Source organism: Lolium perenne, chromosome 1 (assembly GCF_019359855.2).
Source record: "Lolium perenne isolate Kyuss_39 chromosome 1, Kyuss_2.0, whole genome shotgun sequence".
NCBI lineage: Eukaryota > Viridiplantae > Streptophyta > Magnoliopsida > Poales > Poaceae > Lolium > Lolium perenne.
Window position 1 is genome coordinate 239,530,669 of NC_067244.2, and position 11,069 is coordinate 239,541,737.

Here is an 11,069-nt window from a genome sequence, read left to right on the forward strand (position 1 = left end):
AACTAAGCAGGATCTACTGGCTACGTGTTCAAAGCACGGATCTTCAGCTGTGGGGCCTTCTGCTTCCTCGAGGGAGTAAAACAATGAGAGCTTCCTCAGCTGCCTTGAGCCGATTCTGGTGCCTAAACCTTCTTGTCGAGGATTTTCAGCCCTTGGTGCTAGTTCAGCAGTGCTGTCAGAAGAGATATATCGGCTTTCGAGGGAAGAAAGGTGATCGGCTTTGGTGCATCCTCACCGACATTCTCGCCTTGAGTAAGGCTCGGGGGGCAGCAGGCCTGGTAGATGCTTTGTTTAGGAGCCGATTGGGGTACCATCGGCTGATCCTTCGTCACAACCTTCTTCACAAAATGATGAGTGCAGGCAGAAGAGGATCGCTGAAACTGGTGGGAGAAATTTAAGGGCTCTCTTGAAGATTCCACATTATCCACCAGATCTTAAAATCATCAGTTGAAGAATCGAAGGATGGATTTTAAAGGACCGATGCGTTGCTATCGGCTCATGAAGCATTGGCTAAGGGGACAAATCGGCAAGATCAGTATGAGGGGAAATCGGCTAAATTGGCTCAAAGGACATCGGCAAAATCAAAGGAGGTTTTCATTAATAATAAGATTTCTTACAAAGAGAAGCCGATTGTTCGACAAAAGGGAACAGATTACTACTGCTAACCCTATGCTAGTAGATCCCTACTCTAAGGGCTGTTGCTGTTTTCGCCGTCGCTAGGGTAGCTGCCGTCATTGCTGCTGTCGACGAGTTCCTCGTTGCTGCTACTGTGACCTTCAGCAGAGGCTTCTTCCTCGTCATCATCATCGTCCTCGTCTGACCAAGCCCAACCCCGGATGCGTTTTGGCGGCGGTTCGTCGGAGGAGGTGTCATCCTCCTGTTCCTTCTTCATGTCGGAGGAGATGTCTTCGTCTTCGTCATCCTCTTCTTCTTCTTCTTTGGTGACGGAGGTGAATTTACCCCGGAAGGGAGGGTCGTCGTCGTCGCTCTCCGCCTCCAGTGCTCCGTCAACCAGGAACCGGAGGTCATCTTCCCCGTCAGTTAGGGGCATGGCCCCATCTGACCAGACGAGGTCCTCGCCCTCTGGCACGAAATCGAAGTCCCACTCCCGCTTGTCCCAATGCCTGGGAGCACGCCGGTTGTACGCCTCCATCTGGTCGTGCTCTGGGATCGATTCGCTTGAGGAAGAGGATTGGAGAGAAACGGAAGAGGAGGAAGAGGACGACATGGCTATGGAAGGAGAGGGTTTTTTTGGCTGACGGCTAGTCTGGAGCAGAGGGATGAAGAGGTGAACTGTTCGATGCTGTAAATAAAGGGGGATGGAAATTTATTGCTCGAGCAGTTTTCGAGGAGGTGGAGCCAAAGTTGTCAAATCGTGCAGAGAGGTTGAGAAGGCAGATCATCATGATGAAGAATACTGCGACGGTTCTGCTCTGCTACGACATGACCCGACGAAGGAAAAACAGAGTGATTTTGGAATTATCAATTCCAAAACCAGGGGGGCATGTGTTATCACCAGAATTTGACCGAGTCAGAGGTGGGCCGTGATCAAGATGGACTTGAAGATTATATACGGAAGAAATACGTGAATCGGCCTTATATGTAAAGTTTTGGGCTAGTTTGCCCTTGTATCTGTAATATAGTAGATCGCATCTTAGATTAGAAAATAGAGTTTGACCCGTGCACGGTTAGGTGCACGCCTGAATTAGAAAGTCCCCTGGACTATAAATATGTATCTAGGGTTTATGAAATAAACAACAACCAACGTTCAACCACAAATCAATCTCGGCGCATCGCCAACTCCTTCGTCTCGAGGGTTTCTACCGGTAAGCATCATGCTGCCTAGATCGCATCTTGCGATCTAGGCAACATAAGCTTCTTGTTGTTCATGCGTTGCTCGTACTGAAGCCTTTTTGATGGCGAGCAACGTAGTTATCTTAGATGTGTTAGGGTTAGCATTGTTCTTCGTATCATATGCTAATGTAGTGCAACCCTTACGCATCTGGCCGCCCTTACATCTATCTTAGGTGTAGGGGCGGCACCCCGCTTGATCATTATTTAGTAGATCCGATCCGTTACGGTTGCTCCTTGTTCTTCAAGGATTAGTTTAATATCTGCAATAGTTAGGCCTTACAAAGGGTTGGAGGATCCAGCGGCGCGTAGGGTGGCGTTTGCTAGTCCTAGACAGGATGTTCCGAGGATCAACCTCGTGTTGGTTTTTAGGCCCTATCTAGGATCGGCTTACGATCACCGTACGTGGCCGCGAGACCCAATCGTGAGTAGGATGATCCGATTATGCGGTGAAAACCCCAAATTGTCGTAGATCGTTTTAGCTTTATCTTGATCAAGCAGGACCACCATATATTCGTGCACCTCGTACGAATCATGGGTGGATCGGCTCCTTGAGCCGATTCACAGGATAACCTGAGAGCCGATCGAGGCTCGTATTTAATGTTTACGTGTATGCCATGCAGGAAACTAAGCGAGGCATCTCCATCACCTTCCTGACCAGGTATAGGTCAGGTGGCACGCCCTTGCACCAGCATCGGACGTGTGTACCAGAGGCTTTGCGGGCCGTCGCTCGGAGGGACCAGGGCCAGCCGCAGCCCTAAGTTGTTCCCGGCTCTACTGTGTTGCCCGTCGCTGCTCGCCAGTGGGTTTCTGACCGCAACACGAGGTTCATGATTACTATCTCACATAAACCTTTGTACTCTCATCTTTCATTTGAAAAGCTATGGAAAAAGGCTCACTCGTAATAACTAAAAAAAATGCTTACAACACAAAACTAATTGAAAAAACTCTAAGTTGCAATCCACACGAATTGGGAAAATCTTAGTTGCAACTTACGTGCAACTGAAAAAATACCCGTTGCACACTTATGTAACAAGAATATATCAGTTATAGCTCACATGCAACTGGGAAAATCTCAGTTCCAATCCACATGCAATGGGCAAAATAATCAATTGCAACCCACGTACAACTGAAAAAATCTTAGTTGCGATCCAGATGCAACCGGGGAAATCTCACTTGCGACACACATGCAAGTGAAAAAATAAATCTAAAGTTGCGACCCACATGCAACTGGAAAATCTCAATTCCAAGCCATATGCAATTGGGAAATTTTAGTTGCGACCCACATGAAACCGGGAAAAAAATCTCAGTGGCGACGTGCAAGTGGGAAAATCTTAGTTGCAACCCACATGAAACCGGGAAATAATCTCAGTTGCGACCCACATGAAACTGAAAAAAAAAATCTCAATTGTGACTCACGTGCAACTGGGAAAATCTCAGTTGTGACCCATGGAACTGGAAAAGAAATCTTAGTTACGACCCACATGCAACTGGAAAAACAAATCTCAGTTGCAACCCACATGCAACTGAAAAAAAAAACTCGGTTACGACCCCACACGTAACTGGAAAAGTCTCACTTTCGTCCCACGTGCAACTAGAAAAATTGCGACCCACATATAACTGAGAAAAATCTCAGCCAATGCATATCTAAAGTGGCACGAATAAAAACGTAATCCAATAGCCTAGGATATTTTTCGCAGTTGCAATTTCTTTTTTGCAAAAAAACAATAACAAAGCACAAAAGAAAGTAAAAAAAGCAAAAAAAAAAAAAAGATTTACTGAACGCCACATGCTACAAAGACACGGCAAGACGCAAAGCAAATCCCACGGGAAAAAAAACAGCCTGCAACACCTATGGAGAAAAAGGATGGCTGTCGCAGCAAGATTGCACACATAGGATCAGGTGACTGAGATTTAATAAATCTCAGACGCCTGATTTCTAGCAATTCCGTTTTATTATAACAAAGAAAAGAAGGCGTACAAGAAGTACAAGGGGGCGTGGGGCTAAAGGTTAGCCAATGCACGAGAGGGCTATAAAACAAACATTAAATTTACAACAACTACATATGAACCATGAACTCGTGATGGCTATGACACAACCCGCAGCACTAACTAGGAAATTGCGTCCACTAATAAAACAAAATCCTCGTAGCATCAGGTTGGAACCGATAATAAATAGCTTCAACCCAAAGGCCTCGTTTGGCACGAGAGTATTTGCAGCGATTGGCGAGTGTATTATCCCGGCCGGATCCCCAGTTTTCCCCGGTAGCCCATTTGATACTAGATTTTTGGGCCAAAACTATCCCCGCTCATCCCCGGAAAACCCCGTCCCCGGCCCAATTTTGCCTTAGACACAATCCACGACCCCAACCTGGCTTATTATCCCCGTCCCCGTCCAAATCCTATCCAGTGCTCCACACGACCGGCGGCGAACGGAACTGCGGAGAGTGGAGCGAAGCGGCGGCGAGGGGCGAGAGTTGCGTGAGGGGCGGAGGAGCATCAATCCCCAATTCCCTTGACCCGACGCCACTGGAGGTCGACGTGGCGCCTTCGTCGCTACTCGATTCTCTCCGGCCGGCCGCTGCTAGAAACGACGCTCTGCATGCTGCTGCTAGATTCTGGAGGCCACAGATGCTGCTCGAGTCTCTCCGCCCCGCCGCCGATTGAGGCGACGCTCGGCTCCCCGGGTAGCCGCCGCTCGATTCCGGGGCCTACTGACGCCCCTTGTGGCCAGCCGCAGCGCCAGTCCTCCGTCCGGCCGGCGCAACTCGCGTTTTCCACCCTTGAGTCCCGTGTCCTGCCCAACACCTATAGGGGCTGGCGCTGCTCGTGGTCGCAGTTCTTGATCAAGGGCGCAAGTCTGCATCGTGTGTGCATCTCACCATGTGTCGCAGTTCTTGATCTCGCTCGCTGCATCCATCTCTCAGACCAGCCAACTCCAAGAGGGCAACGAGAATTGAGAGATAGACATTATGTTTGAGAAAAAAAATAGTTGCTGGCTTATACTTGCGCACTGCAAATTTGTACTTTGCTGTTTAGGACTTGCTGTTTGCGCTTCAGTTGCCATTTCCGTCGCACACCAATCCCTATCAACCTAATGGCATTTTTTAAAAACTGGGGATTAAGGATTATATGGAACAGGGTTTTGTGAGAATTAGTGGGGATTGGGTGTTTTCACCCAATCTCCATGAGCATTATTCCTAGTAATCCCCACAAATATTCCACTACCAATCAAGCCCTTGCAGTGCAATTAAAGCATCAAACGATATCCACTCGTGTGTACTCTCTTCGGGTCGAATTTAAAGACGGGGAGGGAGCTTGCACATGCAAGGCTGGCCATAGTGCTTGTATCATAGGTAGTATCATGCATTCTAGGTCTACAAAAATAATGATGTGGCATGCAATTAAAGAGGAGAGATAAGATTAGAGTAACATAGGTGGATACCGTATCATAACCACGTTACGAGAAATTAAATGCCAAATAAATCTTGTACATAGATTTACATTGAGATTCTACAAAACAATAAATTTCAAAGTTTATGATACTACTCTATAATACCACCCACTATAGAGATAGTATCATAGACAAGTATCATATGCATGATAGTAGTATATGATATTATGCAGTATAACCAGCCTTAGGCATGCGCATGCGTGAATTAATTGAGACCAGAGGTAGTAATGTCTTGTTTCTTTCTCACAAAGGATTGTAGAACTATCATACTAGGTGGATACCGTATCATAGCACGTAGTACTAGAAAATTTAATGTCAAATACATCTTGTACATAGATCTGCATTGAGATTCTACAAATCAATTAATATAAGAAGATTATGATACTAGTACATGATAGCATGCATTGTAGACATAGTAACATGTAGTAGTATCATACACATGATACTTTTATATAATACTATGCATTGTGACTAGTCTAAGTGCAAGCTATGTTACTAGTGCCACGTTGAATATAATGTAAATGGTCTAGATCAGGATGCAACATCAACATCATTGGATAAAAAACACTTCTCTTCACCTGAGGGATCAAGGTTTAGCGATCCTCTGCTTCTGTCAAGCTTCGCGCGTCCTCAAGGGGCCCACCTTATTTCTCTTCTTCTATTCCCATGCATCTCCACGGCTTGCTTCCTCTCTCCGATTTCTTCTCTCGTTCATGCACACCAGGAAATTCTCCTCCATAGCTTCTTTGCTACCAACGCACAACCCCGTTTCTCGATCGCTCGATGCGTCGTTGCAGTTCCTCTCTTGCCGGAGCGGCACCGCAAAGTTGTTGTCCCGTTGTCCCATCTCGCATCTCGTTGCCCCCAACCTCTCCCCCGTAGGCACCATCGGCGGCGACGACAGACTCTGTAGTGGGGTAGTCGGGGCCACTTCGAGCACGGGGCCATGCATTCCTGTAAGTACCAGCGCACGCAGGTGGTCGGCCGTGCTGTGTGCGGTGGTCACCTGTCGTGCAAGCTGGAATCATGATGCTCTGAGGTTGCCAAGGCAGAGGCTGGGGAGCTTCATGGGAATGGTGGCGGGAGGACGTCGATGCTACCAGAGTTGAGACGTGTTGCTGCGGGCATTGAGGCATGGTGCTACCACATCCCATCAGTACGATGTTGCTTCCAAGGACGGGCTATGGGGCTTCAAGGGGAAGAGAGGTGAGAGGTGCTGCCGTCGTCCTGAGAAATTGCCTCTATCCATGGACGGTGGTGTTGCCGTATCCAAGATATGATGCTACGACCCCCGGGGGGCGGTGCTACCAACGACAAGATAAATTGCTACCAACCATTGCCAGGGGTGCTGCCAGCTCCAAGCGGCGGTGCTACCAGCACGAGTGGCGTTGCCGCCAGCGCGAGGCAGTGTTTCTACCGGTGCTCGACGATGGTGTTGCCAGCGATTGGCCGGCGCCCGATGGAAGTGTTGCAAACGCGAGGTTCATTGTTGCGGGCACCCGATGGCGGTGCTGCAAGCACGAATCGGCGTTGTTGCCATCAATAACGCGGAGTTTCTGATGGCGATTGGGTGGCATTGCTGCGAGCGCTCGGCGGCGGTGCAGCCAGCTATTGGGCGGCATTACTACAGGTGGCAAGCGGTGCTGCTGCGAGTGCTATGTGGATTTGCTGCTAGCCGAGGCCGACGGTGCTGCATAGGTGAAGCGCTCGTCGACAGGGCACCTTGTGGTGCTCGGTGAAGTGCTGGTCCACAGATCGAGCAGAAGATAGCTATATGAATGGGAATTGTCCTTTTTGTTATCGATCCATTGTTTGGTGGTGACCAGTGAGATGAAGGCGAGCATTGCGGGAATCAGACTTCTATGATCAATAGATCGGGCAACGGGTGATGCGGGGGATTGGGTTTCCATTTCTCCACAAATGAACAACTTATTTCCAACTAAATTGCCTAGAAGCTTCAAAATGATATAAACCTAAATCGGCTCAACATATATAAAATCCTGATTTTTTCACGAGAAGTGAACTGTAAATTTTGACCAAAATGGAAGTCTCACATAGCATGTCAACAAATGTGGAGAATCAAAAAGTGGGTACAAGCACTAGTAGAAAATCTCTCATCAGTACCGGTTCCAGAGGGGCATTAGTACCGGTTGAGCAACCGGTATTAATTATCCGGCACTAAAGCCCCCCCCCCTTTCGTACCGGTTGCTTACGAACCGGTATAAATGGCCCTCCACGTGGGCCACCAGGAGAGCTCAGGGCCAAGGATCTTTGGTACCGGTTGGTAATACGAACCAGTACCAAAGGTTCCCACCCGCGGCAGGGAATTTGCCCAAATCTCTGCCGCGGTAGAGAATTGGTTTTTTAGGGTTTTTGGAGGGGTTTAGGGATATCGGTTTGTTTCATATCGCTTCGATGCACCAGAAACGCGTTTGGGTTTAGGTAGTACATGAAGATCAAGATGATGCATAGCAAGTTGGTGCATATAATATAACACACATGTTATTGCATAAGATCGCAAATTAAGTAGCACTATGCATGAAGATCGATCTTCATGCATAGTGGTACTCTCCGAGGCGTACTCTATATATGTCTATTACGTGTAGCATAGTGGTACTCTTCGAGTCAACTATATATGTAACATGTACATCTTCATTCATAGTGGTACTCTGCGAGTGGTGGTATGACGTCCCGAAGGAAAAATCCTGCCAATTCCTCGCCTATTGCTATGAAGCGGTCATCGATTGAGAGCTTGTTCCGCTTTCTTGCCAACTATAAAAGAATAAGATACAAATGAATACATGAAACAACTATTACTGAAACTCAGCACAACTTATGATAACAAAATAAATTTGTGAAGATTGTTTTTGTACCTCTTTATTTCTTTCATTATTCGTTCTCTCGCTGACAATTCTGCGGATGTACTCGCAAACGAAGAATCCACAGAGATCGGTCCCCGGAGGTTGTTGCGGGCATTTCTTTACAAGAATATAATTCAATCAAACAATAGTCAAGTATGATAATTAAAAGGTGTGTGGACCTAGGTAGTACTACTTACTTTCGCACGCCATCGCAGCTTCGGTGTCCATTCACGGGACGTATCTTCCTTGATGAAAGTTTGCCATACGCTGCTCGACAAAAGAAAATGCATAAAAGAGTCATCAATTAGTTCAAAGCAGGAAATTAACGAAACAAACCGATAAGAATTAAAATTACCTTCTGAGCATTAAAAAACAAGACACGTATAGTTCCGATTTTTTGCTTAGTGAGTCAAAGACTTCAACTTCTCCAATTTCCAAATTGATGACGAGAAGAATAAAGTGAAACCTACGCACGTTTCAATATGTAGTGTCATATATATAAGTCATTAGTTAAAATTTTGACATACGGTGAGCAAAATATAATGTGTTATAAGACAGTAAGACTCACTCGAAGTTGTAAGGCCAAATTATTAGCTTTTTGTCACATTGTCGCTTCAAAAACCTTAGCAAAGTCTGCGGTGTATCCTTGTTATAGAGGGGATTCTCTATGGTTTTAACATGCATTGTGTGCGGGTCAATGAACCCAATGTCTGTGATATCGTCCCTTTTGCATTCGAGCATCTTCGATCTGCATAATATAGCGCACAAAAGATTATAATCTGCAGACAATGAACGAGCTGAGCTAAAGACTTCTCAAATTAAATAAATAAATCACTTACAGACAATAGCAACTGATGATTGATTTGTCGAGGGCCCGGAGATTGTATAACTGAAAGAGTTCGGCGAAGTCAACGTTCACACAAGACTCCCGGAAGTAGTGCTCTTCCCTAACTCGCACCATGATAGTCTCGATCCCTTCCTTTGAGGCCTTAAGGTACCACGAATGCAAGTTACGCATACATGTTGGTACCTTCCTGAGATTCTCGACCAAATCTTTCCCTTGAACAAACTGATATGCTCGTTCAGCGAAGGCGTAATCAGTTGCGTCTTGTCGAGAACTTTGAACGGTCTTCCCGTCAAACACCTTGAGAGGGGCGACCGATTGAACGGGTTGTTGTCCGAGCTGGTAGACACTGTGTATCCCTTTTATCTCCCTGATACCCGATTGAACGGGTTTTGTCGCCTCGATCATCTTGTCATACGACCTTTCAATAGAACGCGCATAGTCAGATGGCGGCGATGGTACATGGTCATATAGATTGTCAACGGTACGCACAACTTTCACCGGATCTAGTGTCTTCTCGAAAGGTATCTCTGGCACTTTCGGTGCAAACCATTTCTTCAACTCGGCCTGAACGGCCTCCGCGTTTTCCTCTGGAGTTTTTTCCCAAGGTAACTTCTCGGTGGCGGCGGTTGTTTCTCCTTTCTAGCTTTCTTCCTAGGCGGCGTACCGTTCCGCTTAACGGACGCCGTCTTACGTCGCGGAGGATCTCGAGATGGTGGACTCACGCTCGGGGTCCCTCTCGTAGGTGTGGACTTGGCTGCTCACCAGGACTGCCACCAGGAGGAGTCGATGGCATTTGCTGCTCATGTGTAGGAGTCGGTGGCCTTTGCAAAAGGACGACGTACTTCTTCGGCCATAGGGCGAAACCGTGCTTGACATCGGCCCGGTGTCCTCTCATCTTCACCTCTAGGAATATCAAGCTCCACTGTTTCAAAACCCGGAACAACTTCATCCACCCCGACACGAACACGGCCAGGTGGAATGGGCATATGATGGTGCATTGCTCCATCTTCACTTGGGTACACATAGCCGATCGCCACCTTAACGGACGCGGTCCTGAATAACATATGTAGCTCGCAATCTGTCTTCTCCGTGACATAATCCACGGGGTAGCTTCCTCCACATCCGTCAAGATGCGAGGAACCGACACCGCTTCTTCGCTGAGATGGGGCAGCATCGACTTGTGGATCCCGTAGAAACAGCGGCTGATCGGGTGCCCTCGATTTCTCTCAAGAGCCTCCACCCTAGTTAACAATTCCGTTACAATGTCGGCGTCCTTCTTCTTCTTTCGCGAACGGCTTCTATAAGTGTCGGCGCTGTCCGGCCACGCTTCCTTCATGGTGAGACACGGGCGAGCTCGTACCCGTCCAACATGTTCAGGGTTCCCAGCGAGTGTCGGCTTGTCATTCTCTCGATCGGGAATGTACTCTCCCTTTCGACCTTTTCAATTGCATCTACAAGCTTCGGTACAATTGCCTCAATTTTTTCCTTCCATTTTCCCTTCGCAACGATCAGCCCCTGTCTTTGGGTCCAACCCTGCCCCATGAGCGAACAACCATAACTTGGACCGTTTGGGCCAGTCCCATGTCTGTGGAGTGATTCCATGATCCATCAGTTTATTCTCAAACGCTGTCCACTTCGGAATGGCACTCTTGTAGCCACCTGACCCCAAATGATGCGGAAGTTTCTTCTTTGCAGCATTTTCGGTATTTTTCTTCGATCGGGACACAAAAGTAGACGATTTCTTATAGTCCTTAAATGCGGCCCAGTGATCTTTTATCTTCACTAGATTATCATCGAATACTGGATCTTCATTCTTATATTTGTCCCATAAATTTTTCTTGAAGCTACGGAATTGTATGGCCATCTTCTTCAATGTCCATTCCTTGACTTTATTCTTCTGGCCTTCCGTCATGTCTTCCGGTAGGCTGAACTTTGTCAGTAGCGTGTCCCAAAGAAAATTTTTCATCGTGTCGTTGACATAACTAGCACCACTCTCCGGGTTCTTCGGCTTATGCCACTCTTGAATGCTGATCGGTACATGGTCCCTAACAATAAC

The 11,069-nt window shown here is 47.2% G+C and overlaps 1 long non-coding RNA gene across 1 annotated transcript; it reads right to left on the reverse strand.

Moving 5' to 3' along the window:
• Window positions 1–8,020: 8,020 nt before the first annotated feature.
• LOC127318299 (uncharacterized) lies at window positions 8,021–8,620 on the reverse strand. Its single transcript, XR_007861785.2, has 3 exons — window positions 8,364–8,620; window positions 8,179–8,283; window positions 8,021–8,077 (listed from the first exon to the last, which is right to left on the reverse strand). It is a non-coding gene; the product is annotated as an uncharacterized lncRNA (long non-coding RNA).
• Window positions 8,621–11,069: the final 2,449 nt, after the last annotated feature.